The sequence below is a fragment of the Aethalodelphis obliquidens genome, unplaced genomic scaffold (genome assembly GCF_003676395.1).
Source record: "Aethalodelphis obliquidens isolate GAN/ISIS:26980383/991018 unplaced genomic scaffold, ASM367639v1 scaffold16, whole genome shotgun sequence".
Taxonomy (NCBI): domain Eukaryota; kingdom Metazoa; phylum Chordata; class Mammalia; order Artiodactyla; family Delphinidae; genus Aethalodelphis; species Aethalodelphis obliquidens.
Genome location: NW_020837960.1, coordinates 8,926,712 through 8,950,058, shown reverse-complemented (window position 1 = coordinate 8,950,058; position 23,347 = coordinate 8,926,712). Strand labels below are relative to the sequence as shown.

Genomic DNA, 23,347 nt, shown 5'->3' with positions numbered 1-23,347 from the left:
ACATATATGCATTAATATACGATATTTGTTTTTCTTTTTCTGATTTACTTCACTTGTATGACAGTCTCTAGATTAATCCATGTCTCTACAAATACCCAATTTCATTCCTTTTTATGGCTGAATAATATGCCATTGTATATATGTACCACATCTTCTTTATCCATTAGTCTGTCGATGGGCATTTAAGTTGCTTCTGTGACCTGGCTATTGTAAATAGTGCTGCAGTGAACATTGGAGTGCATGTGTCTTTTTTTAAAAAATATTTATTTATTTTTGCTGTGCTGGGTCTTATTTGCGGCACGCAGGACCTTTGTTGTGGCATGCGGGCTTCTTAGTTGTGGCATGTGAAATCTTAGTTGCAGCATGCATGTGGGATCTAGTTCCCCAACCAGGGATCGAACCCGGGCTCCCTGCATTGAGAGTGCAGAGTCTTACCCACTGGACCACCAGGGAAGTTACTCATGTGTCTTTTTGAATTATGGTTTTCTCTGGGTATATGCCCAGTGGTGGGATTGCTGGGTCACACGGTAATTCTATTTTTAGTTTTTTAAGGAACCTCCATACTGTTCTCCATAGTGGCTGTATCAATTTACATTCTCATCAACAGTGCAAGAGGGTTCCCTTTTCTCCACACCTTCTCCAGCATTTGTTGTTTGTAGATTTTCTGATGATGCCCATTCTAACTGGTGTGAGGTGATACCTCATTGTAGTTTTGATTTGCATTTCTCTAATAATTAGTGATGTTGAGCAGCTTTTCATGTGCTTCTTGTCCATCTGTATGTCTTCTTTGGAGAAATATCTATTTAGGTCTCCTCCCCATTTTTTGATTGGGTTGTTTATTTTTTTAAAATTGAGCTGCATAAGCTGTTTATATATTTTGGAGACTAATCCTTTGTCCATTGATTCATTTGCAAATATTTTCTCCCATTCTGGGGGTTGTCTTTTTGTCTTCTTTGTAGTTTCCTTTGCTTTGCAAAAGCTTTTAAGTTACATTAGGTGCAATTTGTTTATTTTTGTTTTTATTTCCATTACTCTAGGAGGTGGATCAAAAAAGATCTTGCTGTGATTTATGTCAAAGAGTGTTCTTCCTATGTTTTCCTCTAAGAGTTTTACAGTGTCCGGTCTTACATTTAGGTCTCTAATCATTTTGAGTTTATTTTTGTGTATGGTGTTAGGGAGTGTTCTAATTTCATTCTTTTACATGTAGCTATCCAGTTTTCCCAGCACCACTTATTGAGGAGACTGTCTTTTCACCATTGTATATCCTTGCCCCCTTGCCATATATTAGTTGACCATAGGTGCGTGGGTTTATCTCTGGGCTTTCTATCCTGTTCCATTTATCTATATTTCTGTTTTTGTGCCAGTACCATACTATCTTGATTACTGTAGTTTTGTAGTATAGTCTGAAGTCAGGGAATCTGTTTCCTCCAGCTCCATTTTTTTCCCCTCAATACTGCTTTGGCTATTTGGGATCTTTTGTGTCTCCATACACATTTTAAGATTTTTGTTCTAGTTCTGTAAAAAATGCCATTGGTAATTTGATAGGGATTGCATTGAATCTGTAGATTGCTTTGGGTAGTATAGTCATTTTCACAATATTGATTCTTCCAATCCAAGAACATGGTATATCTCTCCATCTGTTGGTATCATCTTTAATTTCTTTCATCAGTGTCTTATAGTTTTCTGCATACAGGTCTTTTGTCTCCCTAGGTAAGTTTGTTCCTAGGAATTTTATTCTTTTTATTGCAATGGTAAATGGGAGTGTTTCCTTAATTTCTCTTTCAGATTTTTCATCATTAGTGTATAGGAATGCAAGAGATTTCTGTGCATTAATTTTGTATCCTGCAACTTTACCAAATTCATTGATTAGCTCTAGTAGTTTTCTGGTAACATCTTTAGGATTCTCTATGTATAGTATCATGTCATCTGCAAACAGGGACAGTTTTACTTATTCTTTTCTAATTTGTATTCTTTTATTTCTTTTTCTTCTCTGATTGCCATGGCTGGGACTTCCAAAACAATGTTGAATAATAGTGGTGAGAGTGGACATCCTTGTCTTGTTCCTGATCATAGAGGAAATGCTTTCTGTTTTTCACCATTGAGAATGATGTTTGCTGTGTGTTTGTCATATATGGCCTTTATTATGTTGAGGTAGGTTCCCTCTAGGCCCACTTTCTGGAGAGTTTTTATCATAAATGGGTGTTGAATTTTGTCAAAAGCTTTCTATGCATCCATCGAGATGATCATATGGTGTCTCTCCTTCAGTTTGTTAATATGGTGTATCACATTGATTGATTTGCATATATTGAAGAATCCTTGCATCCCTGGGATAAATCCCACTTGATCATGGTGTATGATCCTTTTAATGTGTTGGATTCTGTTTGCTAGTATTTTGTTGAGGATTTTTGCATCTATGTTCATCAGTGATATTGGTCTGTAATTTTCTTTTTTTGTAGTATCTTTGTCTGGTTTTGGTATCACGGTGATGGTGGCCTCATAGAATGAGTTTGAGACTGGTCCTTCCTCTGCAATTTTTTGGAAGAGTTTGAGAAGGAAGGGTGTTAGCTCTTCTCTAAATGTTTGATAGAATTCACCTGTGAAGCCATCTGGTGCTGGACTTTGGTTTGTTGGAAGATTTTTAATCACAGTTTCAATTTCATTACTTGTGATTGGTCTGTTTATATTTTCTGTGTCTTCCTGGTTCAGTCTTGGAAGGTTGTGCTTTTCTAAGAATTTGTCCATTACTTCCAGGTTGTCCATTTTATTGGCATAGAGTTGTTTGTAGTAGTCTCTTAGGATGCTTTGTATTTCTGAGGTGTCTGTTGTAACTTCTCCTTTTTCATTTCTAATTTTATTGATTTGAGTCCTCTCCCTCTTTTTCTTGATGAGTCTGTCCAATGGTTTATAAATTTTGTTTATCTTCTCAAAGAACCAGCTTTTAGTTTTATTGATCTTTTCTATTGTTTTCTTTGTTTCTTTTTTCATTTATTTCTGCTCTGATCTTTATGATTTCTTTCCTTCTGCTAACTTTGGGTTTTGTTTGTTCTTCTTTCTGTAGTTCCTTTAGGTGTAAGGTTAGATTGTTTATTTGAGATTTTTCTGTTTCTTGAGGTAGGCTTGTATAGCTGTAAACTTCCCTCTTAGAACTGCTTTTGCTGCATCCCATAGGTTTTTTTTTTTTTTTTTTTGCGGTATGTGGACCTCTCACTGTTGTGGCCTCTCCCGTTGCGGAGCACAGGCTCTGGACGCGCAGGCTCAGCGGCCATGGCTTATAGGCCCAGCCGCTCCGCAGCACGTGGGATCATCCCAGACCAAGGCACGAACCCATGTCCCCTGCATCGGCAGGCGGACTCTCAACCACTGCGCCACCAGGGAAGCCCTCCCATAGGCTTTTGATCATCATTTTTTCATTGTCATTTGTCTCTAGGTATTTTTTGATTTTCTTTTTGATTTTTTCAATGATCTCTTGGTTATTTAGTAACGTACTGTTTAGCCTCCATGTGTTTGTGTTTCTTACGGTTTTTTTCCCTGTAATTGATTTCTTTTTTTTTTAAACATCTTTATTGGAGTATAATTGCTTTACAATGGTGTGTTAGTTTCTGCTTTATAACAAAGTGAATCAGTTATTCATATACATATTTCCCCATAACCCTTCTTTCTTGAGTGTCCCTCCCTCCCGTCCTACCTATCCCACCCCTTTAGGTGGTCACAAAGCACTGAGCTGATCTCCCTGTGCTATGTGGCTTCTTCCCTCTAGCTATCGGTTTTACATTTGGTAGTGTATATATGTCCCTGTAATTGATTTCTAATCTCATAGAATTGTGGTCAGAAAAGATGCTTGATATGATTTCAATTTTCTTAAATTTACTGAGGCTTGATTTGTGACCCAAGATGTGATCTATCCTGGAAAATGTTCCGTGAGCTCTTGAGAAGAAAGTGTAATCTGCTGTTTTTGGATGGAATGTCCTATAAATATCAATTAAATCTAACTGGTCTATTGTGTCATTTAAAGCTTGTGTTTCCTTATTAATTTTCTGTTTGGATGATCTGTCCATTAGTGTAAGTGAGGTGTTAAAGTCCCCCACTATTATTGTGCTACTGTCAATTTCCTCTTCTATAGCTGTTAGCAGTTGCTTTATGTATTGAGGTGCTCCTATGTTGGGTGCATATATATTTATAATTGTTATATCTTCTTCTTGGATTGATCCCTTGATCATTATGTAGTGTCCTTCCTTGTCTCTTGTAACATTCTTTATTTTAAAGTCTATTTTATCTGATATGAGTATTGCTACTCCAGCTTTCTTTTGGTTTCCATTTGCATGGAATATCTTTTTCCATCCCTTCACTTTCAGTCTGTATGTGTCCCTAGGTCTGAAGTGGGTCTCTTGTAGACAGCATATATATGGGTCTTGTTTTTGTATCCATTCAGCTAATCTGTGTCTTTTGGTTGGAGCATTTAATCCATTCACGTTTAAGGTAATTATTAATATGTATGTTCGTATTATCATTTTCATAGTTGTTTTGGGTTATTTTTGTAGGTCCTTTTCTTCTCTTGTGTTTCCCACTTAGAGAAGTTCCTTTAGCATTTGTTGTAGAACTGGTTTGGTGGTGCTGAATTCTCTTAGCTGTTGCTTGTGTGTAAAGCTTTTGATTTCTCCATCAAATCTGAATGAGATCCTTTCTGAGTAGAGTAATCTTGGTTGTAGATTCTTCCCTTTTATCACTTTAAGTATATCATGCCACTCCCTTCTGGTTTGTAGAGTTTCTGCTGAGAAATCAGCTGTTAACCTTATGGGAGTTCCTTTGTATGTTATTTGTCATTCTTCCCTTGTTGCTTTCAATAAGTTTTCTTTGTCTTTAATTTTTGTCATTTTGATTACTATGTGTCTCAGCGTGTTTCTCCTTGGGTTTATCCTGTATGGGACTCTCTGCACTTCCTGGACTTGGGTGGCTATTTCCTTTCCCATGTTAGGGAAGTTTTTGACTATAATCTCTTCAAATATTTTCTCAGGTCCTTTCTCTCTCTCTTCTCCTTCTGGGACCCCTATAATGCAAATGTTGTTGTGTTAAATGTTGTCCCAGAGTTCTCTTAGGCTGTCTTCACTTCTTTTCATTATTTTTTCTTTATTCTGTTCCACAGCAGTGAATTCCACCATTCTGTCTTCCAGGTCACTTATCCATTCTTCTGCCTCAGTTATTCTGCTATTGATTCCTTCTAGTGTATTTTTCATTTCAGTTATTGTGTTGTTCATCTCTGTTTGTTTGTTCTTTAATTCTTCTAGATCTTTGTTAAACATTTCTTGCATCTCCTCAATCTTTGCCTCCATTCTTTTTCCGAATGGAGATCAGAATCATCTTCACTATCATTATTCTGAATTCTTTTTCTGGAAGCTTGCCTATCTCCACTTCATTTACTTGTTTTTCTGGGGTTTTATCTTGTTCCTTCATCTGGTTCATGGCTGTCTGCCTTTTCATTTTGTCTATCTTTCTGTGAATATGGTTTTTGTTCCACAGGCTGCAGGATTGTAGTTTTGCTTGCTTCTGCTCTCTGCCCTCTGATGGATGAGGGTATCTAAGAGGCTTGTGCAAGTTTCCTGATGGGAGGGACTGGTGGTGGGTAGAGCTGGCTGTTGCTCTGGTGGGCAGAGCTCAGTAAAACTTTAATCTTCTTGTCTGCTGTTGGGTGGGACTGGGTTCCCTCCCTGTTGGTTGTTTGGCCTGAGTCAACCCAACACTGGGGCTTACTAAGGCTCTTTTGTGGGGCTAATGGTGAACTCTGGGAGGGCTCGCTCCAAGGAGTACTTCCCAGAACTTCTGCTGCCAGTGTCCTTGTCCTCACGGTGAGACACAGCCACCCCCCGCCTCTGCAGGAGACCCTCCAACACTAGCAGGTAGGTCTGGTTCAGTCTCCCCTGGGGTCACTGCTCCTTCCACCTGGGTCTTGGTGGGCACACTACTTTGTGTGTGCCCTCCAAGAGTGGAGTCTGTGTTTCCCCCAGTCCTGTCAAAGTCCTGCAATCAAATCCCACTAGACTTCAAAGTCTGATTCTCTAGGAATTCCTCCTCCCGTTGCCGGACCCCCAGGTTGGGAAGCCTGATGTGGGGCTCAGAACCGTCACTCCAGTGGGTGGACTACTGTGGTATAAGTGTTCTCCAGATTGTGAGTCTCCCACCCAGCAGTTATGGGATTTGATTTTACTGTGATTGCACCCCTCCTACCATCTCATTGTGGCTTCTCCTTTGTCTTTGGATGTGGGGTATCTTTTTTGGTGAGTTCCAATGATTTCCTGTCCATGATTGTTGAGCAGTTAGTTGTGATTCTGCTGTTCTCGCAAGAGGGAGTGAAAGCACGTCCTTCTACTTTGCCGTCTTGAACCAATCCCGAGGAAAGATCTTGGTTCTGTTCCTGACTCCAGGAGTTTGTGGTTGTTTCAAATCCCAGGATGTGGCGGTGACTCACCTCGATTTTAGACTTTCTCTCCCGGCATCTCAGTTGCTGGAATGGACCATGTCTCTGATTTCTCAGAGCCTGGGGATTCAGGTTTGTCAAGGCTTGGTTCTCCTGGGTGTGGAAAGTTTCTCTGTGCGTTTAGTGACGTTGCACTGCCTGTAGGTGGCGAAATCAAGTGTGTGGATTCCGTACCAGAGAAGACAGTCTTTCATCTTTCACCTTGTAGAGGTCCGGCACGGTATGTCAGAGCCCCCAGAGGGTAAGGACCATATTTGATTCATCTTTGCTTTCTCAGTTTCAGTTACAAAGCCGAGCATGTAGTAGGAGCTTTCAAAATGAACAGAGTGTGAACAGCTCTATCTGCTCAAAGCATATATTTCATTCCAGGATCAATAGGGTCAGCGTCCCAGATGAAGAGACGCTTTAGTGTTCCAGCACATCGTTGTCTTCTGAAATGGAGACGGGAAAGAGCGAGTCATCAGCTCCCCATGTATGCAGCCAGACTGGATGTGATTGGACTTGCCACACAGCACAGCTCATGTTCTCTGTTCTGCGGAAAGTCGTGGGTGAGGTGTGGACTCTTAACTGCAGGTGGCAGCTGGCAAGAACTGGTCTCATGCTGAGACTGATCAGAAGTTTGGGGACAAAAGTGGTCACTGGTGTGGAATCCCTTCTACACATCTCCCTCCGGAACCAGGATTTTACTTGTTCAAAAAATAGCATATGAGATTCTGTTCTGGTTATTGAGCATATAATTGTGCAAAACAGGCAAAAATCCATGCCTTCGTGGGGCATTTCATAGAGCGTTTGTGCCAGGGTGTATATGTATGATCAGTAAAATAAGTGCTTATAGAGTACATTAGAAAGTGACAAATGCATAAAGCAGGGAAGGGGATGAGGATGCTGGGGTGGGGGCTATTTTCAATAGGGAGGGAAGTCTAATGGAAAAGGTCACATTGGAGGAAAAGATCTGAAGCTGGTGAGGGAACTAGCCATGTGGATTTCTGGGGGAAGAATAGTCCAGACAGAGGGAACAGGAATGGTGAAGACTGAAGCGGGTTGTGCCTGCTGTTCAGGGGTCATCAAGGGGACCAGTGTGGCCAGAGGGGAGGGAGGCAGACTAGGCAGGGCCTTTTAGGGAAGGGGAGAAGCACAGTATCGTCCACGCATCTCTCTGTGCTCCGCACTTACCAAATCTCTTCAGCTCGTTTGAGGGCCTGCACAGGTCAGTCGTCAGGGAATCTGAATCAAAATCTGCCTCAAAAGAAAAAAAGGCAGTCACTGGCCAAAGATGAGGCTAGAACACTGAGATTTCTCCGCTCTGAGTCTGGTGCTGTGTGGGTCAGGGACCGAGAAGGAAGCAGGGCACTTCAAATTAGGTGCCTTGGGAATTTAATAAAGGTACTATTTACAAAGAGGAGGGTGGAGTGTAGGGAGGGCAAGAAAGGACAGTGCAGTGTCCAAGGGGACAGCACCGGAGATATCACCACCCCCAGGCATGAAGGAGCACGGGAGGGAGCCGTTCCTGGCACCAGTGAGAACAGCTGTATGGAGAGTCCCCTTCGGTTGAGTGTAGAGTTAGTCTGCAGTGACCCACACGAGAGAGTGGAAGTAATACAAGCCCACCCTCATTCTCTTCTTTCCTTCTGGTGCTTCCCAAGGGCTGACTTCGACTGGAAACCAGAGAGCAAGGGACCTCGTTGATGTAGTCTCCATGGGAAAGAACTGCTGTCCACAGAGATGGGTGGAGGGGGATGCAGAGTGGATCCGAAGGAGTGAATGGAAGATATCTGACACAGACACAGAGGGCTAGAGAGAGAGAAGGGGAGACACGAGATGGTGTGGAAAGAGAGCCTGAGAAACCACAGCCTCTTTGCCGAAGCAAGGTGGCCTGTTCAGGATGCTGCTCAGAAGCCAGGCTGCCTGAGGTAGTCCCACTCCTGCCCCGGGAGGAAAACCCACTGTCAGCTGTCAGCTCCCTTTGGAATGATGCTGAGCTGTGGAGCGTGACTGTCCAGTGCCCCCAGCTGTCCGTTATTTATAAACAACAACCAGGGCACTTGTTTGTGCCCACAATGGGAGGTGGAAGACTTATACCTCCTTTTAAAAGTTAACTTAATGTTTAAAGATAAAAATTGTGTGTATTTAAGGTGTACAACGTGATGATTTGATATGCATATACACGGTGAAATGATTACCACAGTCAAGCCTATTTACTTATCATCTCCTCACATAGTTATCTTTTTGTTTTGTTTTGTTTATGGTAAGAGCAACTGAAACTACTCTCTTAGCAAATTTCCAGTATTCAATACTGTGTTATTAACTATACTGGTTCTGCTGTGCACTAGATATCGAGGCTTACTGAGAGGTGTTGCTGGCATGAAGACAGAGCCTTATTCCCAGTCATGGTGGGACTAGACCCAGCCCGTTCAGCAGGGCTGCGGTTGACTACGCTGTTTCAGATAACGTGATATAACCTCGAACATTCCAGAGGCAGGACAGCAGAGCCTCAGAGCTGCAGGTGCTGGAGGATGTATTTATTAAAATAAATTTATTTATTTATTATTTTTTATTTTTGGTGGTATTGGGTCTTTGTTGCTGCACGCTGGCTTTCTGTAGTTGCGGCGAGTGGGAGCTACTCTTCGTTGCCGTGTGCGGGCTTCTCATTGTGGTGGCCTCTTGTTGCGGAGCACGGGCTCTAGGCACTCAGGCTCAGGCTTCAGTAGTTGTGGCACGCGGGCTCAGTAGTTGTGGCATGCAGGCTCAGTAGTTGTGGCTCGCGGGCTCTAGAGTGCAGGCGCAGTAGTTGTGGTGCACGGGGCTTAGTTGCTCCGCGGCACGTGGGATCTTCCCGGACCAGGGCTTGAGTCCGTGTCCCCTGCATTAGCAGGTGGATTCTTAACCACTGTGCCACCAGGGAAGTCCCTGGAGGATTTACAGTTCCCTACAAACTGTCAATGGCATTAGGTATTGGGCAACGTCTCAATTGCCGTGGATTTGTTTTCTTTGGTTACAGCGCTGACTTTGAAATTGACGATATGGATGACTGGGAATGTTTCAAATTGCATTACTACAGGTAGAGCCCCAAATCATTACTATAGCCTGCTGGGCGGTGCGGAACCTGCCCCCTGCCTGCCTCGCCCCATTCATCTTGTGGCTCTCCCCTTGTTCCCTGCGCCCTTGCCACCCTGGATCCTTATTTCAGGGCCTCCAAGGGCCACATTCCTTTCCACCTCTTGCCCTGCCCCTCTGATTCCCTCTGTCTCCTGTAGCCACTTTGCTCCTTTATTTCTACTCAGCTCAAAGTCACTTCTTCATGGAAGCCCTCCCTGACATTCCCGACTGGGCTATGTCATCACTTGCATGAGCTCGTAGCATCTTTCCCATCTGATACTTCTCACAATTGTAATTACATTGTTAATTGAAGAACTCTTTGTTTAATGTCTTGCCCTTCCTCACCACTAGATGCCAAGCTCTGATTTGCTGCTGCCCAATGTCTGTGCCTAGAAGATGCTCCGTAAATATTTCAGGGAATTATTGACCAAAAGCTAAAAATGAGTTAGGAGTGGGTGTACCCACACTGCACAGAAGAAAAATAAAAAGAGGCATAAGTTAGAAAGGACATGCTTGCCCGCCCTCTCCCCCGTCCCATCCTTTTTTGGTCCTGGGAATGAGTTGCAGTCAGAGGCAGCAATAGAAAGCATGGAAACGGGAAACAGACACAGGCAGAGTTTACCAATCAATTCTTCAGACACCTGGGGATGATGAAGAAAAGCCATTGTGAGATGTCTCAACACTGATCTCATGCTCTCCAGCAAAAGAAAATTCAGTCAGACCGTATCTGCCGGAGAAAGCTTAAAAACTGAGAATAGTAAGCTGCCTGCTCTACTGACTGACTTGCAAAGGTCTGGGCTTGAGGCCTGAAATGATAACAGGTTCAGGCCATCAGAAATTATTTTAACTGGCATCCTGACATCTGGGGGATTCAAGAGCCAGCAAAACAAAAAGGGCTATTAATGAAATGTTTGTAGCTTTCTCCTCCATCAAAACAACAGACACATTAAGGCATGGACATACAGTTAGTAGAATTCACCAGCCCCAAATTACAAAGTAGTCAGGAACAGAGAATAAAAGGGCAGGATTAAAACCTACATCTTTATTTCATGATGCCAGATTTATATTTGTGGGATGGGATGGTCTCTCTGGAAGGGGTCCCATTGTAAACTTGTGCCTGACAGGCTCTAAGAAATAATGCCTGGCCCCAGAGAAGGATAGACTTAAGGTTTATAGAGAGCTGAGAGCAATGATTTGGGGGAACCCACGGAAATGACAAGAGAGAGACTGGTGGAATAAATGAAGAACAGAGTGAGGAAGGGTGTAGGAAGAGGTGATGAGGTTGATGTGGGGAGGGAAGCAGGTAGACAAAGGAGACAAATCTGACTGATGGGTACATGGCCATTGCATACTTTTTCTTCCTTCCTTCCTTCCTTCCTTTCCTTCTTTCTTCCTTTCTTCCTTCCTTCCTTTCTTTCTTTCTTTCTTTCTTTCTTTCTTTCTTTCTTTCTTTCTTTCTTTCTTTCTTCCTTTCTTCCTTTCTTTCTCTCTTTCTTTCAATCCTCCTTGCCTACTATTCCTTTTTTTTTTTAAACCTCTTTTTGGGGGAATGATTGACATAAAAAAGCTGCAGATATTTAATGTGTACAACTTGATGTATTTGCAGGGAAGTATACACCTGTGAAACCATCACCACAATCTATGCCATAAATATCTATCACCTCCAAAAGTTTACTTTTATCTCTATTTGTTGTTGTCATTGTTGTATAGTTTTTGTTGTTTTCCTTTTGTAGTAAAAGCACTTAACATAAAGTTTATCCCCTTAGCAAAATTTTAAGCATACATTACAGCGTTGCTGGTCGCAGGCCTTGGGTCGTACAGCAGATTTCCAGAACTTCTTCATGTTGGATAACCGAAATGTGCACCCTTTGGTCATCATCTCCTCGTTGCCTCCTCCCCCCAGGCCCTGGAAACCACCATTCTCCTCTTTGCTTCTATGTGTTTGATGAGCAAGTTCTTTTCTTTTATTTTTTTTAAATATTTCTTTATTTATTTGACTGCATCAGGTCCTAGTTGCATCATGCAGGCTCTAGTTTCCTGACCAGGGGTGGAACCCAGGCCCCCTGCTTTGGGAGCACGGAGTCCTAACCACTGGACCACTAATGAAGTCCCAAGTTCTTTTATTTTTGCTTCAAGTTTTGAGTTAATGTTTAGTCATCGTGATAACGTTATTCCTCCTAGGTTACATTGACCAGCTCCAGGGCTTAGCTTCTAAGAATCAATGAAGAACCTCTCTGTCCTTTCCTGCTATGCTGACTCCTGGGAATGCTCCATGCCCTGATCATTGTCTGTAACAGGCCTGTTTTTCCCAAGCCTGTGGTAGAAAATGCTGAGATTTACAGTAGTTGACACAATAATACAATAGATTAGAAGATAACATATCATACCATGTACATAATTTTAATACACTGTAATAGAACATAATAGGAGATGTATTTTTATATGTTATATATATTTATATGTAATAAACAGTAGAATACATGACTATATTCAGTAGAAGATAAAACACTAAGTTCTATTGTTATTTATCTCAGAGAGTATGTGAAAGGAGGTTCTGATAAATTGAAGATTGTGGTAAATTGAAAGCTGGAATCAGGTTTGGACGCCTGCCTCAGCTCAGCAAGCCGTGGTCTGTACGTGTGACTTAAGGAGGTGGTGGTAGAGATTTCTACTCCACAGTTCAAATCCCATAGCCGGTAATTTAATCATGAGCTAGGTTTTTTGTTTTTGTTTTTTTTGGTCTCAAGTCTTCTTAGGAACCATCAGCAAAATCCAAACATCCTGGACAGGAGTCAGACCTTTAGTTTGTATTAGGTGAGCCTGTAATTGTCAGGTGCTGGAGTCCCATGTCCCACTTCTCACTCCTACACACTTTCCCCTTTTTAGTCCTCATACACTACTTCAAACCTGATAATTCTTACTCCCTAATTCTCACATGGCAAATTTAATAATCTCACAACAGTATAGTCCCATTTCTCTTTCTCCCAACCTTTGTCCTATTTTGCCATCTCTTCTACTTCTACATAAATTGTAAATACCACCTCACAGTACAACTATGCTTGAAATAGTTTTCTTTCTTCCTTCCTTCCTCCCTCCCTTCCTTCCTTCTTCCTTCCTTCCTTTCTCAGGTCTTAGATGTGGCACGAAGTCTCCAGAGCACGTGGGCTCACTAGTTGCAGCACTCGGCCTCAGTAGTTGTGGTGTGCAGGCTTAGCTGCCCTGCGGCATGTGGGATGTTAGTTCCCCGACCAGGGATCAGACTTGCGTCCTCTGAACTGGAAGGCAGATTCTCAACCACTGGACCACAAGGAAGTCCCGAAATAGTTTTCTATTAAGGAAATTATGAGAAGAAAATAAAGGAGTGTTTCATGTTTACCCACTTACCAATTCTAGTGCTCTTTATTCCTTTTAATAGATCCAAGTTTCCATCTGGTATCATTTCCCAAGACTACGGAACATCTTCTGGTGTTTCTTTTAGTGTAAGTGTGCTGGCTACAAATTCTCTCAGCTTTCTTTTATCTGAAAATGTCTATCTTCACTCTGGAAGGATATTTTTGCCTGATACAAAATTTGGGGTTGATCATCTTTTCTTTTCAGTATTTAAAGATGTGATTCCATTGTCTTCTGGCCTCCATTCTTCTTTTTCTTCCTTGCCTCCTCCCTTTTATCTGACGATAACTCAGCCATCATTTGTATTATTGTTTCTCTGTTTGTCGGGTCTTTTATTCTCTGACCGTTCTCAAAGTTTTCTCTGTCCTTGATTTTCAACAGTTTGACTATGAAATATAGGCAGACCTCGGAGATACTGCAGGTTTGTTTCTAGACCACTACAATAAAGTGAATAACACAGTAAAGAGAGTTACTTGAATTTTTTGGTTTCCCGGTGCATGTAAAAGTTATATTTACACTATATTTTAGCCTGTTAAGTGGCAATAGCTTTATGCCTAAAAAACAACGTACATACCTTAATTAAAAAATGCTCTATTGCTAAAAATTGCTAACCATCCTCTGAGCCTTCAGTGCGTCATAATCTTTTTGCTGGTGGAGGGTCTTGCTTCTGTGTTGGTGGCTGCTGACTGATCAGGATGGTGGTCGCTGAAGGTTGGGGTGGCCATGGTCATTTCTTAAAAGAAGACCACAGTGAAGCTTGCTGCATCGATTGACTCTTCCTTTCATGAACGATTTCTCTATAGCGTGCAGTGCTGTGTGATAGCATTTGACCCACAGTAGAACTTCTTTCAAAATTGGAGTCAAGCATCTCAGACCCTGCTGCTGCTTTATCAACTAAGTTTATGTAATAATGTAAACACTATGTTGTCATTTCAACCAACTTCACAGCATCTTCACCAGGAGTAGTTTCCATTTTAAGAAACCACTTTCTTTGCTCATCCATAGGAAGCAACATCCTCATCCATTTTAAGTTTTTTTTTTTTTTGCTGTACGCGGGCCTCTCACTGTTGTGGCCTCTCCCGTTGCGGAGCACAGGCTCTGGACACGCAGGCTCAGCGGCCATGGCTCAAGGGCTCAGCCACTCCACAGCATGTGGGATCTTCCTGGACCGGGGCACAAACCCGTGTCCCCTGCATCGGCAGGCGGACTCTCAACCACTGCGCCACCAGGGAAGCCCTACCATTTAAGTTTTATAATGAGATTGCAGCAATTCAGTCCCATCTTCAGGCTCCAGTTATAATTCTACTTCTCTTGCTATTTTTATCACATCTGTAGTTATTTCCTCCACTGAAGTATTGAACCCCTCAAAGTCATCCATGAGGTTTGGAATCAACTTCTTCCAAACTCCTGTTAATGTTGGTATTTTGATCTCTTCCCATGAATCACAAAAGTTTTTAACGGTATTTAGAATGGTGAATCCATTCCAGAAAGTTTTCAATTTACTTTGCCGAGATCCATCAGAGGAATCACTATCTCTGGCAGCTATAGCCGTACAAAATATATTTCTTAAATAATAGTACTTGCAAGTCCAAATGACTCCTTGATCCATGGGCTGCAGAATGGATGTTGTCAGGCATGTAAACATTAATTTCATTGCACCTCTCTATCAAAGTTCTTGGGTGACCAGATGCATTGTCAATGAGCAGTAATATTTTCAAAGGAATCTTTTTTTCTGAGCGGTACGTCTCAACGATGGGCTTAAAATATCTATCATGTTGTCAATAGATGTGCTGTCATCCAGTCTTTGTCATTCAGTTTGTAGAGCACAGGCAGAGTAGATTTGCCGTAATTCTTAAGGGCCCTAAGATTTTCAAAATGATAAATGAGCATCGATTTCAACTTAAACTCACCAGCTGCATTAGCTCCTCATGAGAGAGTTAGCCTGTAGTTTGAAGCTTTGAAGCCAGGCATTGACTTTTCCTCTCTAGCTATAGAAGTCCTCGATGGCATCTTCTTCCAATAGAAGGCTGTTTCGTCTACATAGAGACTCTTGTTTAGTATAGTCACCTTAACTATCTTAGCTAGATCTTCTGGGTAACTTGCTACAGCTTCTACATCAGGACTTGAGGCTTCACCTTGCACTTTTGTGTTATGGACACAGCTTCTTTTCTTCAACCTCATGAACCAACCACTACTAACTTCAAACTTTTCTTCTGTGGCTTCCTCACCTCCCTCAGCCTTCATAGAATTAAAGAGAGTTAAGACGTTGCTCTGGGTTAGGCTTTGTCTTAAGGGAATGTTGTAGCTGGTTCGATCTTCTATCCAGACCACCAAAACTTTCTCCATCTCAGGAATAAGGCTGTTTGGCTTTCTTATCATTTGTATGTTCACTGGAGTAGCACTTTTAATTTCCCCCAGGAACTTTTCCTTTGCATCCACAGCTTGTCTGTTTCGCACAAGAGGCCTAGCTTTCAGTCTAACCTGGCTTTTGACATGCCTTCCTCACTAAGCTTAGTCATCTTGAGAGATGTGCGACTCTTCCTTTCACTTGAACGCTCAGAGGCCTGATTTCAATATTGCTGTGTCTCAGGCAATAGGGAGGCCAAAGGAGAAGGAGACAGACGGGGGAAGAGCCTGTTGGTGGAGCAATCAGAACACACACATTTATCCATTAAATTTGCTATCCTGTATGTGTATTGTTCGTGGTGCCCTGAAACAATTACAGTAGTAACATCAAAGATCACTGATCACAGATCGCCATAACAAAGATAATAATGAAAAAGTTTGAAATATTGTGAGAATTACTAAATTGTGATGCAGAGACACAAAGTGAGCATGCTGTTGGAAAAATGGAGCCAATAGACAGGTTAGACATGGGGCTGCCGCAAACCTCCAATCTGTAAAAAAATCCATACAGTATCTACAAAGTGCAATAAAGTGAATTGAAATAAGACGAGGTATGCCTGTATCTATCTGTGGTGTTCTTTGTCTTTACCTTGCTGTGGTTCATTGAGCTTCTTGGATCTTTAAGCTGAAATTTTTCATCAAGTATGGAAAATATTCAGCTATTTACTTCTGAGGAGTCCAGCTTCTGGTTAAAAACACATGTGTGCTATTTTAGGCCTGACTATAGGCAATTACAAAGGCTTTTCCGAACAGGTTGCCCTCTTCACCCAGACATGGTGCAAGGCAATGCATTATGGGACCTAAAGGGAGCTGCAACCGAGGACTCTGGCCCCCCGGCCATTCTCTTTGAATATTTGCATTTCTAGCCCGACACCTTCATTCTTAGATCTCTTTATCTTGGGCAGTAGGCCTTCCTCAGGTGCCTCTGCTGAGGTCTCCTTATGAAGGGAAGAGGGGAAAACTTTAAAGACATCTTTCCCCATTCCGTGGGGAATGGAATACCAGTGCCCAGTATTTTTCCAGTCCTGGCTTTTCCCTGTTTCCCTTCCCCTGACCTCAAGGTCCATAAAATTGTTGGAGACTTGTGTTAAGGTCTTTCTCCACAGTGAGACAATCTCCATGTCTGCTCTGATCCACCTGACCCTCGACTGCTGTGCCATTTCATGGGGAAAAATAAAACAAAGGAGAGTTTTTCCTTTCTCCAGATTTAGCCTCCTGTGTATCCCGTCACAGTAAGTGATTAAAGGCTTAACTCTTTCATTTTTGGGCTTATTGCTTTAATCTGCTACTTGAAAACCTGAGAGCTCAGCTCTCTCTCTCTCCCAGCTCAGCTGCGCTCTGACGTTTCCTCAAATAATCTTCCTGTCCGGAGCTTCCCTGGTGGCGCAGTGGTTAAGAATCCACTCTGCCAATGCAGGGAGCACGGGTTCAAGCCCTGGTCCGGGAAGATCCCACATGCCGCAGAGCAGCTAAGCCCGTGCGCCACAACTACTGAGCCTGCACTCTAGAGCCTGCGAGCCACAACTACTGAGCCTGCATGCCTAGAACCTGTGCTCTGCAATGAGAGAAGCCACCGTGGTGAGGAGCCCGTGCACCACAATGAAGAGTAGCGCCCGCTCAACACAACTAGAGAAAGCCCACATGCAGGAATGAAGACCCAACACAGCCAAAAATAAATAAATAAATAAATTTCTTAAACAAAAAAAATCTTCCTGACCCATTATCACCTTCTTCTCCTTATGGGACTCCAATTACACATATGTTAGACTGTTTAATATTGTCCTTGGATCTTTGAGGCCCTGTTCATTTTAATTCAATCTCTTTTTTCTCTTTCTTCTTCAAATCGGATAATTTCTAGTGATTTCTCTTCAAGTTCACTGAATTTCTCTCCTGTCACTTTCAATTTGCTGAAGCCAGTGCAGTGAATTTTTCATTTCTGTTATTGTACTTTTCAGTTCTTGAGTTTCCATTTGTTAATGGTTTCCCTTTACTCTGTTGAGATTATACGTCTTTTCATTTGTTAAAACCATGTTTTCCTTTATGATTTGGATGTATCTTCCTTTAATTCTTTGAATATATTTATAACAGTTTCTTTGTCTCATAAACTACTTATGTGGAATACTTCCAGTCTGGCTTCTACTACCTGCTTTTTTTCTTTACTGTGTATTACATTTCAATTTGTATGTATGTGTGTGTGTATGTGTGCATGTGTAGTTATTTTTGATTGAATACTGGATGTTGTGGGTTAATCAGTGTTTAATCAGTGTTTAATCAGTGTTAATCAGAGACTGGGTATTGTGATATTCCTCTGTTGATTTTTGTTTTAGTAGGTAGCAGGATTACCAGCAGATTACCTTGAACTTGGGTGTGGCTTGGTTTTGAACTTGCCTAAGGCTTGGTTTTATGCTTTCTTGGGTGAAAATATATCTGTGAAAATCTCAGCGTGTTTTCAAAGCATAAAAACTGTAACTTGTTGGACTCAACAGCCAATCACTGTTTCTTCTGGTTTTAGACTTTGGTATGGCAGGTTTTTGGTAAGCCTTACTCTGGGGCATGATTCTTATTCCTGAGGAGTCGTATTTCTGGTGTCTCAGCTGGGTGCCTCGGCTGTGAACAGGTATTATTAAGGTCTCTCCACACTTGCTGACAATATCCCCCAACTCTGCTTACCCTCTGGTATTTCTATTCTGCTCGTAACCACAGAATAGCCGAATTCTGGTTCCCCTTATCTAAACTCTCCCTGCCCGTGTGTAGTTCAGTCCCTGGCTAAGCACGTGTAGAGATCCCCACATGGACTTCTGAGGACCCCTCTGCGTAGCTTCTTCAACAATGCCTCACCTCATGGAATCCATTCCAGTTGCCCCAAACTCTGACCTCTGCCTACTCAGCTAACTGGGACTTCTGTGCTCTGCTTGCTCTCCAGCTTACTGCCACCCAGTTAGGAAGTTGTTCCCTGGTGTGGAGCTGGGGGCTCAACTTGTGAATTTTCCTTCTCTCAAGAAATCAGTTTTGTGATTTTTGTGTGTGATTTGTGAAAACAGTTGCATCATATGTTTTGTCTGGTTTTAAGGTGTTTTGACAGGAGGACTAGTCCAGTACTAGTTACAGGAAACAGAAGTCTCCACCATGGATTCTTGAAAAAGGGATAACGAGAGGGTGTGGATGGACAGGGAGAATGGCTGCCTAACACAAGGCAGCTTGTAGCAGGGAGAGATTGGAGTCAAGACACTGAGCAGGACAGGGAACTCTGTTCAATAATACGGAACAACCTAAATGACAAAAGAATCTGAAAAATAATAGATACATGTATATGTATAACTGAATCACTTTGCTGTACACCTGAAACTAATACAACATTGTTAATCATCTATACTCCAGTGTAAAATAAAAAGTTTAAAAAAAAAGACACTGAGTAGGAGGCATTTTCAGTCTTCTAAGCAGAGAACAAAGATCACCTTGAGATTTGCAGAAATACAAACAAACAAAAGGGAAATGCCATGATGGAAAAAGAACTATTGTGAGTTATTGATAAATTGGATGTGAAGAATGAAGAAGAAGGTTACACATGGTACCAGAAATGCTTTAAAAAAGAGCCCTTATCTCCAGAGACAAATACTGAAATATTTATGGATGAAATGATATAATGTCTGGGATTTGATTCAAAATAATTAAATGTAGGGATGAGGGTGGGAGAGGGTGGGGTATAGGTGAGACCAGACTGACCACGAGATGATAATTATTGAAACTAGATTATGAGTACATGAGGGTGTATCCTATGAGTTTTTCTACTTTTGTATATATTTGACATCTTCAAATTAAAATTAAAATAAAACAAAACAAAGTGATCAGAGTTACGAAGCTGGGAGGAGTATTGGTGAAGTTGGGAAAAGTGCCCAGTTTTGAGGTAGGGGAAAAAGGGGCTAAGCCAGTGGCTGTTATTAATGTCTAAAACAGGCTTTTCTGCAAGAATGTCTTTTAAAAGGGTTTGCTCAAGCTGGCTCATTCTGCTCCTTCAGAAGTGTCATCAACTGCAGGATGTGTTTGATTGTCTGCTTGAGGATGTGAGGCACATGGTCCACGCTGGACAGAGGCTGTGGCATCTACACAGCTCGCGTAGCCGCCTCCGGATCCAGTGCTGGCTGCTTGTATTCGCTGATACAGCCCTGCGTGGTCAGAGCCCAGACTACAATAGATGGGTTTGGTCGGACTCTGGCACACATCTCCCTGAGTGGATCCTGGAATGATTTCCAGAGGCGTTTTGTGCTATTCCCCTTTCCACACTGCCTCCCTGGCCAGCTCTACCTGCCTGGAGCCTCCCTGAATCTTGCTGGCACTCAGCTGCTTCCTTCCATCTAACTGTGGACTCCGTAATTGAGCCCAAGAGAGGAACATGTTCCCACGGCCTAAGGACTTGCAGAAGTAGAGAGACTTTTCTACATGTTAGAAAAAGAAAAAAAAAAAAAAAAAAAAGAAAGAAGAAAAACACACCCACTTTCCTATTTTCTGATTTCTTTTCTCATTTATTCAACACATCCTTTTAGGTGCCAGCTGTGTGCCAAGTTTTGTGTTGTGTTGACTGGGGGTTCAAAGGTGATGATTCCTCAAGGATCTACAGCCTGGCAGGGGAAGAGAGACACATAAACAGAGTAAGAAGGTCACAAGGGCCATGCTACATGTTGTACTGGGACCAGGGGGCACACGGAAAAAGTGGACAACCGTTACTATTTTCTCTCTCCTTGGGTTTGGGTTTTAATACTGTTCTTGCTATTATGCACAATCTAGTTCTTGCTATTATGCACAATCTAGTCTTTCTGAATCTCAATTTTCTCTCTCTTTTTTTTTTTTTTTTTTGTGGTATGCGGGCCTCTCACTGTTGTGGCCTCTCCCGTTGTGGAGCATAGGCTCTGGACGCACAGGCTCAGCGACCATGGCTCATGGGCCCAGCCGCTCCATGGGGTCTTCCTGGACCGGGGCCCGACCCCGTGTCCCCTGCATCGGCAGGCAGACTCTCAACCACTGCGCCACCAGGGAAGCCCAATTTTCTCATTTTTGTATAAGGCTAAGTATATGTACTTGCAGTTTTTTCTTTTTATTAATTTATTTTTATTCATTTATTTTTGGCTGTGTTGGTGCGCACGGGCTTTCTCTAGTTGTGGCAAGCAAGGGCTGCTCTTTATTACGGTGCGCAGGCTTCTCATTGCAGGTGGCTTCTCTTGTTGCAGAGCACGGGCTCTAGGCACGCGGGCTTCAGTAGTTGTGGCATGTGGGCTCAGTAGTTGTGGCTCGCGGGCTCTAGAGCATAGGCTCAGTAGTTGTGGCGCACGGGCTTAGTTGCTCCGCGGCATGTAGGATCTTCCCGGACCAGGGCTGGAACCCGTGTCCCCTGCATTGGCAGGTGGATTCTTAACCACTGTGCCACCAGGGAAACCCTGTACTTGCAGTTTTTAAGATGGTCACACTAAAACAAAAAGTCTGAAGGGACTTTGCAAACCGTAGGGACTCATGACAATGATTATCATCTTTCCTTCTTCCCAGGCACACCAACGATAACCATGGGCTGGCTTTTCCCAGGTGACAGTCAAGTGGTCATGGTCACCAGCACACTGAGCTGCATTAAGGTAAGCTGGGGGCTGCCGCCATTTCCAGGGAAGATGCATAAGTAAGAGGAAACTTCTTTTTTCCATGTAGGTAATAAATCTTCTGTCTATTGACTTTTAAAAGTGTAGAACCAAATGTTCCTTTTGTCTTTTTAATATAAACCACCACCTTAACATTTGTTTTGCTTTACAGTTTACAAAGTCCTTCTAAAGTCATAAATCACTGGTGTCTCATGATAGCTCTTTGACTTAGTAGAATAGATTTCATTTTGACCCTCATTTACAGGTGTGGAAAATGTGGCCCTGAGAAGTTAAATATATTTGCCCAAGATTCATAGCTAGTAGTGGCAGAGCCCGGGACTGAATTCTGGTCTTCTCTTTCCTAATCTTTAAAATGAACACCTCCTCCCTGTAATTTTCTATAGCAGGCCAGGCTCCCCTCTGATGTCTTTAAAAGAAAGTTTCACTGTCTGACTCACTTCACTCAGTATGACAATCTCTATGTCCACCCATGTTGCTGCAAATAGAATTATTTCGTTCTTTTTTATGGCTGAGCAATAAAAGAAAAACAAATATCATGTGATATTGCCTATGTGTGGAATCTAAAAAAAATGGTACAAATGAACTTATCTACAAAACAGAAACAGAGTCACAGATGTAGAAAACAAACTTATGGTTACCAGGGGGAAAAAAGGGGGAGGGATAAATTGGGAGACTGGGATTGACATATACACACTACTATATATAAAATAGATAACTAATAAGGACCTACTGTATAGCACAGGGAACTCTATTCAATGCTCTGTAATGACCTATACGGGAGAAGAATCTAAAAGAGTGTATATATATATATATATATATATATATATATATATATATATATACACACATATATGTGTATGTACAACTGAATTACTTTGCTGTATACCTGAAACTAATACAACATTGTAAGTCAAGTATACTCCAAAAAATTTTTTTTAATATTTCAAAATATTTTTTTTTAATGTTTAGGAAATTCCTTTTATTTGGACTTATCATGGCCATCTGAAACCCCCCAGCCCCTTCTGCAGTCACAATAAATCAAACAAATAAATAACCGTCTCCATTGTTTTGTGGATTATTTCCCCATGAGGCAGATGTTTACTTTTTCCAAATGAAAGCTCATTGTTGTCAGGAATATTTAAGAGGCTTAACCTGTCTCCTCTGGCATATGGCGCTGGCTTTTCATGATGAGGCTGGTTGTGTGCAGCAGCAGATGAAATTGCAAGCCTCTCTCTGAAACTTCATCAGTTAGAACTGCAGAATGTCACTGCTGCCCTAGGTGGGGGCTTGTCTGGAACTCTTCCACCGTGAAAGGGAAAAAAAAAGAAAGGCTGTTTCCTTTGGTAGCAAATACTTATATTTTAATGGGTATGATGTCATGAATTATTAAACTATCTTAACTTTAAAGCCCAGCTGAAAGAACACAGAGTGAAGAATGACCTTGAGACTCTTGAAAAATGGGATTGTTGACTGTGCCTGCAGACTCAAAGATGGATTTCTCCTTTAGTTTATATTTATGCAACTGTGAAACTTGGTCCTTTGTTCTCAGAGAAATCCTCTGTGCAGCCGTGTGGAGAAAGTTATTACATCCTAGTGCAGAAGAGCTGTAAAGTTTCTTTCCTCGTGTCTCCTGAAAACTAGAGGGCCAGGCAATCCTTGTGCTGGGGGAGATGGCCCTGAGGAATGAGATGCTGAATCTTTCAGAAAACGAAAGGAAACAGACAGGCATTGTGCTTTTTAAAAAAAGAGCCTAACATGAGGTTCTTATAAGGAATTTGTGCCTAACCCAGTCCTGTCACAATGCTCTCTTGTTTTGGCTGTAAGGTGAATCAAAGGAAATTAGGGTCCAGGAGGACGAAGATGATCTGTCGGTCCCACTGTGGTGTGATCACGTGACGTGCCCGCCAGCAACTCCGCATAACTAGCGCTGCTGCCCATGGAGCTCGTGACGTGATGCAGGATAGGGTCTTTCAAAGCTTTGGGTTTAGCCATTCCTAGCTCATTCTCTGGCCACAGGTTGCTGGGCAAAACCACCGATGCTAAGAGTGGGATGAAGTGTCCTTGAGTCTTCCAACGGGTGCTGTGAAGCTGTGTCTACACCCACAGAGACCAGTGACTCAAGTCTCATTCTCTTTCATCTCTGTAACAGGAGTTCAGTTAACAGTCTTTGTAGACAAGGAAGAAGTATTAGTGGGGAGGGCGGTGGAACCAGTATTTATTGAGAATCTATTAAATGTTTGGCTTTGCCTCATTATGATTCATCATGGAGCTGTGTGGTGTTATCCCCATTTTACAGGGAAGAAACTGAGGCTCAACGTGTAAGATTTTCAATACCATACAGTTTTTG

At 42.2% G+C, this 23,347-nt stretch overlaps 1 non-coding gene across 1 annotated transcript; it reads right to left on the bottom strand.

Moving 5' to 3' along the window:
• Nucleotides 1-380: 380 nt before the first annotated feature.
• TRNAE-CUC (transfer RNA glutamic acid (anticodon CUC)) lies at nt 381-453 on the bottom strand. The gene has a single exon. It is a non-coding gene; the product is annotated as a tRNA-Glu (tRNA).
• Nucleotides 454-23,347: the final 22,894 nt, after the last annotated feature.